Genomic DNA, 17,334 nt, shown 5'->3' with positions numbered 1-17,334 from the left:
CAAATTGATTAATCATGCCTTGTACATTCTCATCCAAATTATTGATAGAGATAACAAGCAGTAATGAACCGAACGCTGACTCCTGAGACACTCCACTCGTTACAGTCCTCCAGTTCGACAAGCTTCCTTGCACTATTACGCTCTGCTTCCTAACATGAAGTCAAATGTACATCCAATTTGTCAGATTATTTTGGATTGCATGTGATCTAATCTTCTGTTGCAGTCTCTCTTATGAAACATTTTTAAGAGCCAGACTGAAATGTTGAGTATATCTACCGCCCTGCCCTCGTCAAGCTTCCTATCAATTCATCAAAGTACTGTTAAAAAGAACTCGAGGCATGTTCCCACACTCACAAATACAGGCTGACTACTTCTAATCAAATAATTAATAAGTGCAGTAAATGATACGATGCCCTTCATTTTAACATTATTTAAATACCTAAATAAAACCAATTTCACAAGGTTGAGCCGAGATGAGAGACGTTTGGGTCATTGTGTATTGATTTGAACTCCTTTTTAAAGCACGATCCTCTTAGCAATGACGCAGACGATGGTGCATGAGGAGCGAGTGAAGAAACTGATTGTTTACTCTGCAGCACTTTGAGAGAAGAGGAGATGGTTACCTTGCAATTTGAGAGTTGGCAGCGATCAATTATTTCCAAAAGAGACATTGATAGGGTGACAATTTCCACATTTATTCTGGATTGATTGATATGATTTATGGTCTCGTGTTCCAATGTGCAGTGAAAAGCTTTGTTTGTCACCAGTACAGGCTAAGCATAGTAAACATGGATAAATAGGCCATAAGCTTAAAAATGAACCTTTTCCGGAGTAAGTTATGCAGATGAGCCTACAGTGAATGCGCATTAGTCAAGATCAACAGGAACAAGATCAGCAATATTTGAACTGAGCGAGTTCATTCATCAGTCTAATATGTCATTCCTAATTTTTTATGTGACTCAATGAACTCACCCCACGTCAAAATGCAGTCGGTATGTGACCCTGGAGAGAACGTTATGTTGCTCAGAATCCCCGAAAGCAGCCACAATGTCTTCCTTCTGAAACAGATAGCCATTCCCACCAGATTCTTACCGACACAGAGAACACCAGTCTGTCTTTTGGGGATGAAAGGTGCCTCCTTTTTACGTCATACAAAACATTTTGCTTCTCTCCTCACTGCTCGAAAACCACGGTAAAGTCCCACGTGTGTTCCACGAGCAATGCAGCTGCGAGGCAAAATATGGAGCTATCTGTCCTTGCCACCTCCGCTTTTTTTTGTCATGTTCAAACATCAATTGCCACATTCTGTTCAGTACAGGTGATCCGAGGAGCTGCCATCCTCCTGTTTAAGAATTTCCCTTTTCACCTCGCAGTCTGTTTATGGGAGTTTACAATATTGGAGAGTTAATTAGTAATTGTTGCAGTTTCTGTTATTCTGTTAAGTTTGTACATGGAGTTGAGCTATTTTAAAATCCTCTTTCTTTGTATTTTATCCTCAGTTTATAAGCAAATCGTGTTTTGCTTAAAGTGGAGGAGATTGGTATGTCACATTGCATCTGAGCCGAACATGTGTTGCTGGAAATGCGCAGCAGGTCAGGCAGCATCCAAGGAAAATGGGAATCGACGTTTCGGGCAGCAGCCCTTCTTCATTGCATCTGACTCAAGCACATTGCATTTGTCTTAAATAAAATAAATGTTAGGCTCCAGGCTGACACACTAAACTATTTTTGAAAGGTCTCAAATCTGATCAGAATACAAGATTCCTTGTCTTTCTTTGTAATAGGCTGGAGGGACTGAATGGGCTATCTCGCGTCTTCTTCAATATGTTTTATTGAGCTGAATGACCTCCTCATAGTCCTACGAAGCCAGCGTGAGGTGCTGAATAAACGCCTCATTTTTTAACTGTGGAATATTTCATTATCCGGCAGTACATAAAAGTATTTGCCCTTTAACAGCAGATGCTTGAATATGACCCAGGTCTTACTGTACGTGGACAGAGGCTGCTTGAGGACCTAAGAAGTGACACATTGTTCTGAACATTGCGTGTTCTTCAGCGACAATTCCTAATTCCGATTGTATGATGGAGGAAAGAATTGACTAAGCAGCTGAAGATATTTCTGGTGATGAAGAAACATGGAGGAAGGATATCCCAGGATTGAGGTGAATGTCATTCATGAACAACGAATATATTCCTTTGTGCTATAATTAAATCCCATCAGTGGGAAGTTTAAACTGATTCCCATTGAGCACAAATTTGCTTAGATCCTTAATCAAGTAACGCCTTGGTGTCAGCGACAGTCGCTCTTACTCGAACATTTAATTTACTTCTTTTGTTCATATTGATAGATCATGTGGTTGGAACAGCATTGCTTCCTTCAAACAGAGCGAACTCAATGCCAGGAATTCGCTTTTCCGGACTGTCTGAGGAGGTGAATAAGTGAAAAAAAGTGAAGAGGGTCGGGTGAATTTTTAACTGTCAGAGAGTTGAGGGCCGTAAAGAATTGAACATTAAAGAGGAATTCAGAGTTTCGTCAGATCTTATCGAAGGGCAAGGCAGACTTGGCGAGTGAACGACCTGCTCCTGGTTCTGATTTTCTCTCATTCTGTTATTGGAAAGTTAGTGGGTCTTATTTTCATGAACGTTCTGGTACTAAGTGTTGCAGCCAGGGAGAACAGATTATTTTGTCTGCCATCTCTGGGTGAGGCATGGGTGTTGTATTAACAGTGACTCTGTGTCTGCGACATGACCAACAAATGAAGCACAAGTTCCAGAAGGGGGATGGTCTGGAGAGAGAGATAAGGATCCTCTTTCATAGTCAGCTCAGGTTCTCCAATCACATTTACCAAACCACCCCAAACCGCGTTCCATAATTTTGCTGAACTGAATAATCTCCTCTGTTTCTCTCCACCAGGTTTGAGGGGCTGAATGAAACTTATGAACATTGGACTGAGGAGCAGGAGTGGGTCAGTAGACAGTTTCAGCATTCTCCACCAGGCATTACGAGGGTGGCGAATCTGGTTGTGAACTCAGTCCCACTTGCCTGTCTGCGTCCTATCATCTTTGACTCACTTCTCTGTCAAATATTTCCGAACTTTGAATAAATGCAAATGTAGATACAAGACAAACTTCTGAAGAACAGAATAGTGACTCAAAAGGTTATTTTCGAATTTCTCGTCAGCGCTCTTGTCGAGTCAGAGAGTCATACAGTAGAGCAAAAAAATCCAGTAGTCTTTCTTGTTTACGCCGAGCAGATATCCCAATTCTGCCCAGTCCCATTTGGAGTCATACAGTCAACGAGATGTACAGCATGTAAACCGACCCTTGGGTCCAACCCGTCCATGACGACCAGATATTCCAACCCAATGTAGTCTCACTTGCCAGCATCGAACCTATATCCCTCCAAACGCTTCCTATTCATATCCCCATCCAAATGCCACTTAAGTGTTGCAATTGAACCCGCCTCCACCACATCCTCTAGCAGCTCATTTCATACACGTAACACCCTCTGCGTGAAAACGTTGCCACTTAGGTCTCTTTTAAATATTTCCCCTCTCACCCTAAACCCATGCCCTCTTTTTTGGGACTCTATAAGCTCACCCCTCAGCCTCCGACGTCCAGGGAAAAAAGCCTCAGTCTGTTCAGTCTCTCCCTGTAACTCAGATCTTCCATCCCAGGCAACATCCACGTAAATCATTTTTGAACCCTTTCAAGTTACACACCATCTTTCCGATAGGAAGGAGACCAGAATTGCAAGCAATATTCCAACCGTGGCCTAACTAATGTCCTGTACAGCCGCAACATGACCTCCCAACTCCTCTACTTGATATTCTGACCAATAAAGGAAAGCATACCAAACGCCTTCTTCAAAAGCTTATCTACCTGCGACTCCACTTTCAAGGAGCAATGAACCTGTCCTCCAAGGTCTCTTTGTTCAGCAACACTCCCTATGCCCTTACCATTAAGTGTATAAGTCCTGCTAAGATTTGCTTTCCCAAAATGCAGCATCTCGCATTTATCTGAATTAAACTCCATCTGCCACTTCTCAGCCCATTTGCCCATCTGGTGCAGATCCTGTTTACATCTGATGTAAACCTCTTCGCTGTCCACTACAACTGCTATTTTCGTGTCATCTACAAACTTACTAACTGTACCTCTTATGCTCGCATCCAAATCATTTCTTTAAATGACAAAAGGTAGAGGGCCAGCACTGATCCTTGTGGCACTCCACTGGTCACAGGCGTCTAGTTTGAAAAACAACCGTCCACCACTAACTGTCTTCTACCTTTGAGCCAGTTCTGGATCCAAATGGGGAGTTGTCCCTGCATTCCATGATATCTAACCTTGCTAATCAGTCTACGTGGGGAACCTTGTCGAATGCTAAATGATGCTTGGCTCATATTCCTCTAAACACTCAGGTAAAATCAATGACTGCAGATGCTGGAAACCAGATTCTGGATTAGTGGTGCTAGGAGAGCACAGCAGTTCAGGCAGCATCCAAGTAGCTTCGAAATCGACGTTTCGGGCAAAAGCCCTTCACTCCCTAGTCATGTACTCACCGGGTGTCTTTTAAACTTTGCAACTGTAACAGCTCCCACCACTTCCTCTGACAGCTCGTTCCATGCATGCAGCAGCCTCTGTGAGAAAACCTTACCCTTCATGACCCTTAAATATCTTCTTGCTGTCACCTTAAATTTATGCCCGCAGGTTTTGGATTTCCCTTTGGTGGGAAAACAATAAATATCTTGTCTGTTCATTATATCCATGCCATTTATAATGTTATCAACCTCTGTACTATCACCCCTCGGCCCCAATTCTTCAAATTAAAAAAAAAGACCCAGTCTGCCCAGTCTCTCCATGTAGCTCAAAACTTACAGTTTCCAAACCAACCTTGAAAATCCATTCTGCACGATGTCGAGTTAAACAAACTCTTTTGCAGAGCAGAGTGGACAGCATGAAACACAGGATTCTAAAAGTTGCTGAACCAATGTCCTGTGCAACACAGCATGACCTCCCAACACCTATACACAATGCACAAAGCAAGCATACAAAACGCTTTCTTGACTTTCCTGTCTACGTATGGATCCACTGTTCAAGAACTATGAGCCGACACTCCTGCATCGCTGTTTGACAGCATTCCCCAGGACCTAACTATTCATGGTGCAAGTCCTACCCTGTGTTACGTTACAAAAAGGCACCAGCTCACATTTATCTAAACTAACCTCCATCTGCGATCCTTGACCCATTTTCCCATTTGAACAAGGTGCCATTGGACTGTGAGCTTATCTTGACTGTCCACGACACCATATATTTTTATTTCATTTCGAAATGGACTAAACAGGCACATATTTGCATCCATATCATTGTCATAAAGCAGTAGACGAAAAGCAGTAGACCAAGCACAAACAAGCAACACTTTCCATGTCTAAATGGGACAGATCAAAGTCTCCGGGAAACACTTTTCCACTACGTCCTGCAATATTGCTTCATTTATGACCCACGTTATATTCCATACGCAAATTAATTGTCCATTGCCTATCCACTTTTTGGACTCTCCATCTTTTCTTGATCACTTAATTTCCTGCCTATCTTTGTCTCGTTCACAAATTCAGATACAATATATTTCAACCATTTATCTGAACTGTATGCAAATAGTTGATGAGCCAGCAATGTCAATGTGTCTCTCTGGTCAGTGATATCTGTTAACCTGATAAAAAGTACCCTATATTGTCCCTGCTTCTATGTTAGGGGTCAATCCTTCGCCTAATATTGTTTAGCAGCTTCGAATTACTGTATGTTCCTTCTACTTCCTTGGTAACAGGCATGATAGATTAGAGGATTTGCTCCAGTTGCAGAGTAACTGGCTAAAATGTCTGCATGGCGTTGTTCTGTTCCTGTTTAACACTCATGTTGGTCTGAAAAGCCTCCTTCAGAATAGGTGTAGTTGTGAGTAGTGCTGCACGTTTTCGAACCATCAGGGAATCGCCCATTTCTGACTTTATGATGAAAGGAAGACCATTGATGTTGCAACTATTGATGACCCACACTGACTCGTGGATACCAAGTTTCCATTTGATCTGTCCTTCACCCACTTCGTAGGAGGTAGTGCCATATAACACAATGGACGGTATCTTCAGTATGAAGCTGAGACGTTCCCACCGCCACAACTGTTTGCTGGGTCCTCATACAGATGCTGTTAGGGACAGATACGTCTTTGACAAGTTGTTTGATTAGAATGTTACACTCCTGTTGTTTCAACCATCATTTCGCATAGTCTGGCTGCTGCGTATTTGACGCCTCCCCATATTTTGTCAGTGATGGGTCTGTGGACACACAGTTGGTAATGGGCATTCAATTACCACACACAGAGTATGTTGGGTGTCCTGTTCATTCTCAGTGCTTTCTCCGAATTGCATTCACCATCGAGGGAACAGGGTTAAATCCGAGGGTGGTGTGACGGGCTTGATCCATCATCAAGCGATTTTATTGACCTTTAATATTGACATTCCAAAATCAATATTGAGGAATACCAGGGTAACCATTTTCCTGACCATTTTCCTGACCAAGTGCCCCGCATTTGGCATAGCTGCCCTTCGAGTCGTACAGGATACCCCCAGAAACGGTGACGGTTCCTTATGAAATATTACGCATCTGGCCTGATTCTGTGAGGAAGACGATATCAGACTGTTTCCTGATTGGCCAATATAAGAAATGAAGATTTCCATGGAGCAGGGAATAACGGCTTAAAAAACGAAATAAAAGGCATTCCATCTTAATGTGTGTTGTATTCTCAAAAATGATCGATGTTTTCAATGAGCAATGAGGTCAATGGATCGGATTTAATAATATGAGCGACACGTTATTACAGGGTGATTAATATTGGGAACTGAATATCCGGAATATTTCACATTTGGGACTATTACACAAAATTGAAAAGGAGATGGTGGACATTTGCAAAAAAGGATGCATCATCGTAACAAGAATCTTTCATCAACTGATAAAGGTATTACACAGATCATTGGCGTTGAAAAATAAGTGTAGTGTGTCAACGTTTGCAGACAATAATTAGATGAGTGGCACAGCCAAGTGTGCAGCTGGATACAAACAGGTTAAGTGGGTAGGATGATGGAGCACGATGTTGGTAAATGTGAGATAATCTATTTTCGTTGGAAAAAAGAAGCAAAATGGGCTATTGTTTAAATGATGAAAAATTGCAGCATGATGCTATGCAGAGGTATCTGGTCATCCCACTCCATGAAGCACAGAAGGTTGGTATCCAGATGCAGCAGAAAGTTAAGAAGGCAAATGCAATATTGTTCTACATTGTTGGAGGGATGAAGTTTAATAATAAGAAAGTTCTACTACAGACATATAGAGTGATATTGAGACCACACCAAGAGTACTGTGCACAGTTTTGCTACCCTTCCTCGAGAAGAAAATGATGCACTAGCACTGGAGGGAGTGCAGTCCTCGTTCACTTACTTGATTCTGGAGTTGAAAATGTTGCCTCTGGGGAGCCGAAGGGTCTCTCCGAGCTATACTCTGGAGCTTACGAAGAATGAGGCGTTTCTACGGAGACATGTATTGTTATGAAGGTAATAGATAAGATACTCGCAGAGAGGTTGTTTCACATGTGAGTGAAACTAGAATTAGAGGTCATAGCCTCGAAAGAAGGGAGAACAGGTTTAGGATTAATTTTCGGAGGAGAGTCTTCCCCAAAAGGTTTGTGAATCCGTGGAATTCCCTGCCATATGATGCATCTGACGCTAACTCTTTAAATGTCTTGAAGGCAATGACAGATCAATTTTTCAACAGTAAAGGCGATGGTGAACGGCCAATTAAGTAGAGATCAGTCCACGAAAATATCAGCCATGAGTTTGTTGAATAGTGGACTAGCCTTGAGAGGCCAGATAGAAAGTAGAACATTGCAGAGTATCACTTGCCATTCGGCCCTCAGTGTTGCACCGACTTATTAAAACCAACCTAAATTCCATCAAACCTGCACTAGTCCATTACCATTCATTTGTTTATCCAATGACCATTAAAATGCCCTTAATAATTTCGGCTCAAACAATGTCGCAGGCAGGGCATTCCACGCTTGTTCTCCTCTTTGAGCAAAGAGCCGACCTCGAAATCTCTCACCCCTCAATTTAAAACTATGCCCACTCGTGTTAAACATCATCTGAGGAAAACAGTTCTCACTCTCCCACCTATCTAATCCTCGAATCGTCTTGTCTTTCTTTCATAAGTCTTTCATTAACCTTCTTTTTGCTAATGTAAATAGTCTCAAGTCACTCAGCCTATGCTCAAAATGCCTTCGCTACATACCTGGTAACATTCTGGTAAATCTTTTCTGCACGGTTTCCTTTGGTTATACATCCTTCATATTATTTAGCGACCAGTTGGTCTTACCCTGCTCCTATTTCTTGTGTTCTTATGTCTTTGCTTAATATTATTGATTTTATATGCAAAGTGCCAGTGGAGTTGTGTTTTGGGGAGAGATTTCCACCTTGAGGTTGTGTGGCTCTCATGGAACTCACAGTGGAAATCAGGTTGGGTTCCCCCGATTCTTACTTCAGGCCATTCCCAGAGCTACTCCGCAATCACCGGATATCCCCAGCAAGTAATCAGACGCCCGAGAACCAAAGCCATCTTTGACAGCCCAAATTGCACTGGGACAAATACATTCTACTTGGAGCTACCCTGCACACCATCGATATTGAGCCTGCACGTGGCAGACTTTACGAAATTACTGCCCTCCCCACACCCACATTGTGGTCATGGGCATGGATCTCCTCCTGTGTGGGGAGGCTGACGTTCCCATTTCCCCTGAGGCCAGGCGTGGAGACCATGACACCAGACCATGCGGGCCTGCTCTGAAGTTGCCCCCCAGGTTAGAACAGTCTTATCCATGTAGACTAATGTGCAGCATTATTGGGAGATTATTGTCCTTCTTCACTCCACCAGCGTAAGTTGAGAGACAGTGAGACTGTACAATTCCCCTTGATAGGAACGGACAAGAGAACTGAGATTATCTTAACATCATGGAAGCAATCACAGTATAGCCCACGTCACTCAGAATACACAGAAACGTCTTAACTGGAGATTAGAAGAGCAAGGAGAAGCAATTATTTGTGGGAAGTAAGTATCAAAATCAAAACTGCAAGGCCCATTTTGTCCACGTTATCAGCAGAAAATTACATATGCAAGAAATTGCTGGTGAAACTCTAGGTGTATGATAGTATCTGTTGGAAGAAAGCAAATATAACACTGCAAATCTAGGGACTCGTCATTATATCAGTTTTTGTTTAAGATCTGCTTTATTTTAGATCAGTAAGTACTGTGCGTTCAGTAATATTAATGAATAACTTGATCTGGTAACGAGGGGAAAGGGCGAAGGCAGAAGTGCAGGAAATGTGTCAGTTACAGCTAATAATCCTGTCTACCTGACTTTGGGGAGGTGGTGGCATATAATCCGCAGGTGGGCGAAAGGGAGGCAATGTTGGGGTATCCCAGTGGAATTCGGCATCATTTGAGCAGAGAGATTCAATGTGTTACGTGATTTACAGTAGAGAAACAGATAATTCAATCCACCTCATCCACGCTGAGAGGCTATCCTGAATTAATCTAATCCCATTTAACAGCACTTGGTCCACATCTCTCCAAGCCCTTTGTGTAGAAATATTCCCATCAACTGCATGAACAATTTGTTTCTGAAGACCCTTTTATGTTCTTTCCCTCTCCCCCTAAACCGGTGCCCTCTAGCTATGCACTCCAACAACCAAAAGCAAAGACTATATCTGTTTACCCGATCCAAGCCCCTAATAATTTTGAAGACCACTCACCCTTAGACGCTTCGGGGAAAACAGCCCCAAACTATTCAGCTTCTCACATTGTCTCAAACCCTCCAACCGTGGTTACATCCATGTAAAGCTTTTCTGAACCCTTTCAAGATTCACAAAATTCTTCGTATCGAAGCAAGATTAGCGTTGCACGTTATATTCTAAACATGGCCAAAGCAATGCTCTGGTCAGCCGCAACATGAACTTCCAACACCTCTACTCAATGCGCTCCCTTATAGGACGGCACCGTGGCTCAATGGTCAGCACTGCTACCTCACAACGCCAGGGTCGCAGGTTCGTTTCCTACCTCGGATGACTGGCTGTGTGGAATTTGCACATTCTCGCTGTGTCTGCGTGGGTATTCTCCCACAGTCCAAAGCTGTGCAGGTCAGGGATTTGGCCATGCTAAATTGGATGGGTTGCTTTTCGGAGGGTCGGAGTGGCCTTGTTGGGCCGAAGGGCCTGTTTCCAAACCATAGTGAACCGAATCTCGAAAATTCATAAAAAGGAAAACATGCGAAATGCCTTCTTCACTATGTCATCCAACTGTGACTCCGCTTTGAACTCTAAACCTGTACTCCTGCATACCTTTGTTCAGCAATACTCCCCAGCACCTTAACATGAAGTGTGTAAGTCCTATTATGATATGCCTTTCCAAAATGCAGCACCTCACATTCATCGAAATTAAAGACCGTCTGTCATTCCTGGGCCATTTGGCCTATCTGAAGAACATTCTGTTGCGTTCTGAGGTGAGCTTCTAGTCTGGCCATTGCACCTTCGTGTTTGTTGTCAGATGCAAACTTACTTACTTATATCTCCTAAGCTCACGTTCAAATCGTTTGTATACCTGACGCACTGCAGTGGACAAGTACTGATCCTTGTGGAACAGCACTGGTCATCGGCCGACATTCTGAAAAAGCAACCCACCACCAACAACTTCTACCTTCTACCGTCGAATCAGGTGTATATCCAAGCGACTAGTTTTCCTGTTATCCATGTGATCTAACCATGTCAACCAGTCTACCATGCGGAACCTTGTTGAACACCTTACTGAAATCTCGAGTGATCTTATCGTCCACTCTTCCCTTATAAATCTTCTTTGCTTAATCTTGAGACAACTCATTCATGTTAGTGAGGCATGATTTCTCGTGCACAAAGCCATGATGAGTATTCCTAATCAGTCCTTGCCTTTCGAAATACATGTAAATTTTATCCCTCCGGTTTCCGTCTGACAACTTTCCCATTAACAACATCAGGCTCAATGACCTTTCGTCAACCTGACTTTTCCTTACCATCTTTGCTAAATCATGGCACCATATTAGTCAATCTTCAGGCTTTCAGCGCCTTACCCGTCGTTATGTACCCGACAAATATCTCAACAAGGCGCTGAATACTCCTTTCCTCACCTTCCCACAGAATTTAACTTCTCCTCTGATATATGAGCACTTTTGAAATATATCCCTATTCATTTAGATTCTAAAACACAGCAGCCACAAATTTGGCTGTTCAGCCCATCGAGTCTGCTCCAGCTTTCGATATTTGGTATTAAGAGTCTCAAACCCTTCATCCCGCTTTCCTCCTGTAACTCTTGATCTCCTTGATATTCACGAATCTATCGATCTCAGTCTTTAACCTACTCAAAGCACATGTCCTCCACAGCCTTCTCTGACAACGAATTTCATGGATTCGCCACTACCTGGTTGAAGACGTTTTTCCTTATCTCCGTTCTAAAAGTTCTTCAGGAAACTCTAAGGTTGTGCCCTCGAGTTCTAGTCTCCTTCCAATGGAAATATCTTCCCAATATCAACTCTGTCCAGCAATTGAGTATTCTCTATGTTTCAATTCGATTCCTCTCGTCCTTCTGAAATCCACCGAGTAGAGATGCAGAGTCATCATATTTTAAACATTTCATTCCGAGGGCCTTCTCGTTATCCTCCTCTGATCTCGGTCCAAGGTCAATGCATCCTTCCTTATATATGCGACCAAAAACTGAACACAGTATTCCAAATGTGGCCTGACCAGCTTTTCCGCAAGTATTATAGATTCCATAGCCTTCTCCAGACCAAATACTGATATGAAACACTCATTTAGTCACTCACACATCTCCCGTGTTTTCACAGAAAGTTGGCATGGCTGATCATGAAAGATCCCTATTCTCTTGCTAATTTCTATTTTGTACTTAATGTATTTGCCAAAGCTATCTCAGGGTCCAATTTTGACTTGATTTCTCTTTTGATTATTACTTGAGTGCTCTTGGAATACTTAAAGTATTCGATTCTGGCTGCATGCACCTGTCATTTGGCTCCTTCTTTTTCTTGATAAAAGCCTCAAATTTGCTAGCTATCCAGCACTAACTATATCTAACAGCTTTGCCGTTCTCATGAAAAGAGCCCTTCATCAGGAATAAAGGCAGTGAGCCTGAAGAGTGGAGAGCCTTTATTCCTGATGAAGGGCTCTTGCCGGAAACGTCGATTTCGCTGCTCGTTGGATGCTGCCTGAACTGCTGTGCTCTGCCATCACCACTAATCCAGAATTTGGTTTCCAGCATCTGCAGTTCTTGTTTTTACCTCTTCCTCTATCTTATTCGAGTCACGACAATGCATTGGCAATCACATTTTCGCGACCTGCCACATGCACAATTGTCAAATTATGTGGTTATATCAACAAGTTCCTTCTAAACTCTCTGGTCATTTTGTTCTTACATTTTACCACAAATGTCAATAGGCTGTGAGCAGGTTATGCGATTGCCTCAGATGCATTGCTGGTAATGTAAATACCAAGCTTAAAGTCACTCTCTCCACCATTGAATATTTCTGTTGATGAATGTACAATTGCTGGAAAAATCTTTCTTTCTATCCCCTCGTCCTCCTCCTGCAGGAGTCCCACGCTGACACCGACATCATTGGCATCGATAGTCATATTAAAAGTCTTCGTGTAATCAGGGATGGCTAATTCGGCGCAGTGGTTAACACAGGTTTTAAGCTGTTAAACTCCCTTTGAAAGTCCGCGATCAGTGGAACTCCTTGCCCTTGTTTAACAATTCATTGAGTGGAGCAGCCTTGCTGCTGAAGTTTGGCACAAACATTTGATAATATCCACTCAATCCCAGAAACCGCAGTACCGATGTTTTGTCAACTGTGTGGGAAATTTCCTAATTACTTTAGTTTTCGCATCCCGTGGGGTCATTTGTCCATGTCCAATAACATGGCCCAGCTCCAGAGAGAGGGGGCAGTGAGATCAGACTGGAATGCATCGTGCTGTGGCTCAGTGGTTAGCACTGCTGTCTGATAGCGTTAGGGATCCGAGTTTGATTCCAGCCACGGTCTGTGTGGAATCTGCACATTCCCCCCGTGTTTGTGTGTGGGTTTCCTCCGCCTGCACTGCTTCCCTCCCCTCCCACCCCCGGGCCTAAGATGTGCCGGTTAGGGCAATTGTCCATGCTAATTTGCCCATAGTGGTAACGTATGTGTAGGTTAGGTACATTAGTCAAGGCGAAATATGCGATAATAGGGTAGGTAAATGTGTCGGCCTCGGTTACTGTTAGAAGGGTCTGTGTGGATTTGTTCAGCTGAACGGCCCATTTACACACTGCCGGTGTTATATATATCGGAGATCTGAGAACATTAGGCAAGAATGTTCCAACAATGGCGCAGAATCTGAGGACAATAGACTGGAATCTTCCAGCAATGGATCAGAATCTGAGATCTATAGCCTCATGTTGTAACAATGAGCAGGAGTTTATCCCGGAATATTTCGTATCTTCCTGTATATTTTAATGAGGGGTCATTGACATTGTGGGTTTATTATACACTTCTGATTATCCTTTTTTTTAATGTCATATCCTGTATATCGTTTTCGTTCCTCGTAATTATTACCGTTCAGAAATTATTTCAATAATGTAAATATCACGGTATTACTGTTCTTTTCATTTATTCTGCACCCCTTACCATCATTATTGCTCATAATGTGATTCTGAAAGGAGGTCCACAAATCAGGTTTAACTGCATCAGTGAACGTGCTCAGTTCTCTCTCTCTCTCTTTGCCTCTGACAGTGTCAGATACATAAATTGATGTGAATCCCATTCGCAGAATGTCACTACCAGAATGAGCTGCAAATTTCCCTATGTTAGACAAATGTCTAGTGTTAGTATAGTCCCAATATGACAATGTTTGCAATCCTCCCATACTGGGATGATACTCTAGTTTACTGAGCAATGCACTGGCATGATCTGCACACCTCTCCATGCTGAGCTATCATCGTTTATGGCGACTTGTTTGGGTCTTTGAGACAGATTCAGAATTTGAAGCAAAGAACTATTTCAGCTCGTCCTGTTATGTCTTTATTCAATTTTCCCATGCTGGAGACTGGAATCTCCAAAGTCTCATTCCTCCAGTTAGTCACACTCCGCTGTCTTTGCGCCCAATCTTTCGCAAGTTCTCAGTTAATTAATTGTCGTTTTCTATATTTAATATGAATCTCTCTGTCCATTCGTATTTTTCTATGATTTTAAATTTGTCTCTCTCATGTATGGAATGCTGGAATTGTGAAGCTCAAAAACAATGAAACGTTGCGTTCTGAGCTATTTTTCACTTCCCAGTGTGTTCATATACTGCTCCATGCTTAACAGCGGGGTTTCATCGATCTGTGTCTGTCCACTGAACGCCTATAATTGTCCCTCTCAGCTGATCGTACGGGCATTAACACGAGGTTGCCCTTTGAGTATTATAAAGGACCAGAAACCTGATTGTAGTTGAGAGGCGTCAGAATGAGTCTTATCATTGAAAAGTTCGTTAAGGTGTTCGGGATGGTCTGCTGGAGGTTGTGGTGTGAACCTCCTCAGATATTCAGGGAGACCTGAAGATTTGATGATTCAAATCTGGAAGGAGCATGGGGACTGTAGTTACAGCATCTGCTTCTGCAACAAATGGGGCAGAGGCTGCAGAGAGGGGATGCTCTGAAACCACGGAGTTAGTGTCTGTGGGGAAAATGATCTGTTGTATCCGCCCCGCAGCTTTTCCAAGAACAGTTTCCCAAGTTACAATTAACCCAGGAGAAGAAAATGAGGGGGCCCTGATTGAACATGGAGTTGGTCATAGAATGGTGTCACCTCCATCAGCACGACCTGAACCATTGTACCATTTGTAGGACGGTGCTGCCAGTGGCTATTAGTGTCACAGTTCTATTCAGCTTCTATAATTTGGAAGTTCCCAGGCAGGAGTGGGTGACATATTCATCATCTCCCAATATGTTGACATCATAGTTACCATTCGGTCACAGACAATATACATGTTGTATAAGCTGTTACAATGTTTTCTCCTTCAGAATGGACTTGTCGAGTGTATGAATAGTGGGATTCAAGTGGTGTGCATGGCTGCACGGGGACCCCAAGTCAATGTGGAGTGTGAGAGGAACTGAAGGAGCTCTCACTGCATTGATATTACAGTGTAACCATGCACAGAACATCATGTTGGTGAATACACACTGAGTTGGCGGAAGCCACAGACTCTTCATTGAGAAACATTCATCCTTTCCTATCGTAATCAAATCTCCACATAGAACGAAAGGATGACTTCTCACATAAGAGCCGCCCTCCTGCTACATGATTGAAAACACCCTCCTCCTCACCACTCTCCACCACCAACCAACCACATCAAAATATCCCATTTGTACTTAGAGCAATGGGGCTACTGGGAACATCAACGAGCAGACCACCAGGGAGATGAAGCAACACTTCCCATGGCTGAACGTGTCTGAGTGCACTCTCCAGTAAACGCTATATGACGAAGTCCTGTAACCTTTCTCCGTTTCAGTAACATATTGCGTTCCAATGTTCATGAAATAACTTACAGTTATGTATGACGCTACCTTCCAAAATATTGTACTTTGACTCACCAGTCTATATTTATTTCTAGATTCTATACGTTCTCTTGATAATTTAAGTTTACTGCTTACTTTTGTATCATCGCTGAGATGAAATATAATACATTTGTTCCACTCCTTCACAGTCATTGATGTAGATTGTGAACGGGTGAGGGTCCAGCACTTGTCACCGCTTTTGTCCCCTCGTTATGTTGCGACAAACCGTTGAAGACCTATTATTGAACAAGTGCTCACCCATTCCTGGGAATGTAGCACATACAAACCGCTGAATAAGAATGAGGAGCACCAGTTGACAATTAAGTCCCCCGAGCTTCTTCCGCCATCTGTCAGTGGACAAGACACAGATCAACTTCAAAGACATGTCTCCGCCGTAAGTTTAATAATCATGGTTGAAGTCATTTCGACCTCAGTTCCACTTTCCTTCCCGAAATCCATAACCCTCCATTTACACAATGTCCCTTTATCTGTTGTCCTGAATTCCACATTTAAATTGTTAATCCCCTACAGCATCTGAGAGACTGCAATATGAATTCCTCTCATTTTTCTGAACTCCAGAAAATATAGGCCTGAAATGCTCAATCTCTGTTCATTGGACAAACTCAAGTTAGGATCGAACCTGTGAACCTTTTCTGAACTATCTCCAATGCAACTCTTTCGGAGAGGGCACCAAAATTAATTTTTAATGGTATTTTAGCCAGTCCCAACAATTCTGATGATGTTTCTGGCAAAATTAAATGCTAAGCTATTGCAGTAATTATCTCTCATTTTCTCAAAAAGGAGGCAGCTCCAGCTTCACCTCCACCTCCAGGGTATCTGGTACGTGCAGCAGCTTGGCCTTAATCAACTTTTGCAGAAACCCAAACGTCAGTGCTTCTACCTCAAGAACTCCCTTTGTGACTAACAGAGCCATTGCTATCCCAAACACTTTAAACCCACCGAATTCAACTCTCAGAATGAAAGAGTCGAAGTGTGTGGTGCCAGAATTTCACAGCGAGTCAGGCACCATTTGAGGAGCAGGAGAATCGACGTTTCAGGCATAACCCGTTCCTCACCAGTCCTGATGAAAGCTTTATGTCTGAAAAGTCGATTCTGGCACTTCTTGGATGCTGTTTGACCTCCTGTGCTTTTACAGCACCCCACTTATCGGTTCTGATCTTCAGCATCTGCAGTCATCACTTTCTCCTACCGGCACAAATTACACAAAGAGTTGCCATTCATTGTCTTCGAGTCCAACAACCCGAATCCAAGTTTGGAAAATTGAAATAGATCCCTCACAGAGCCTCCAATCTGTTATAGAGCAGGCCATTTCGAGAAGGCAGCCCAGATCGTAAGTTTATTCGTTGCTTTCAGAGATGCTGCTGGTCAAACCGCTGAGTTTAAAAAAAAAACAGAATTTAGAGAGTTTTCAGATGATTTGCAGCTCAGGTTCAGGATCTGGATTGAAGTTTGTCGCTGAGGTGGAACTTTTTTTTCAGACGTTTTGTCACTATACTTGGTATCATCATCGTTGAGACACCAGTGAAGCACTGGTGTTAGTGAGCCGCTTGTTATTTATGAGTTTAGGTTTCCTTGGGTTGGCGACGTCATTTCCAGTGGTACTGTCATTTTCTGTG

The sequence above is a fragment of the Chiloscyllium punctatum genome, chromosome 35 (genome assembly GCF_047496795.1).
Source record: "Chiloscyllium punctatum isolate Juve2018m chromosome 35, sChiPun1.3, whole genome shotgun sequence".
NCBI lineage: Eukaryota > Metazoa > Chordata > Chondrichthyes > Orectolobiformes > Hemiscylliidae > Chiloscyllium > Chiloscyllium punctatum.
Note: the sequence above shows the minus strand (reverse complement) of the source record.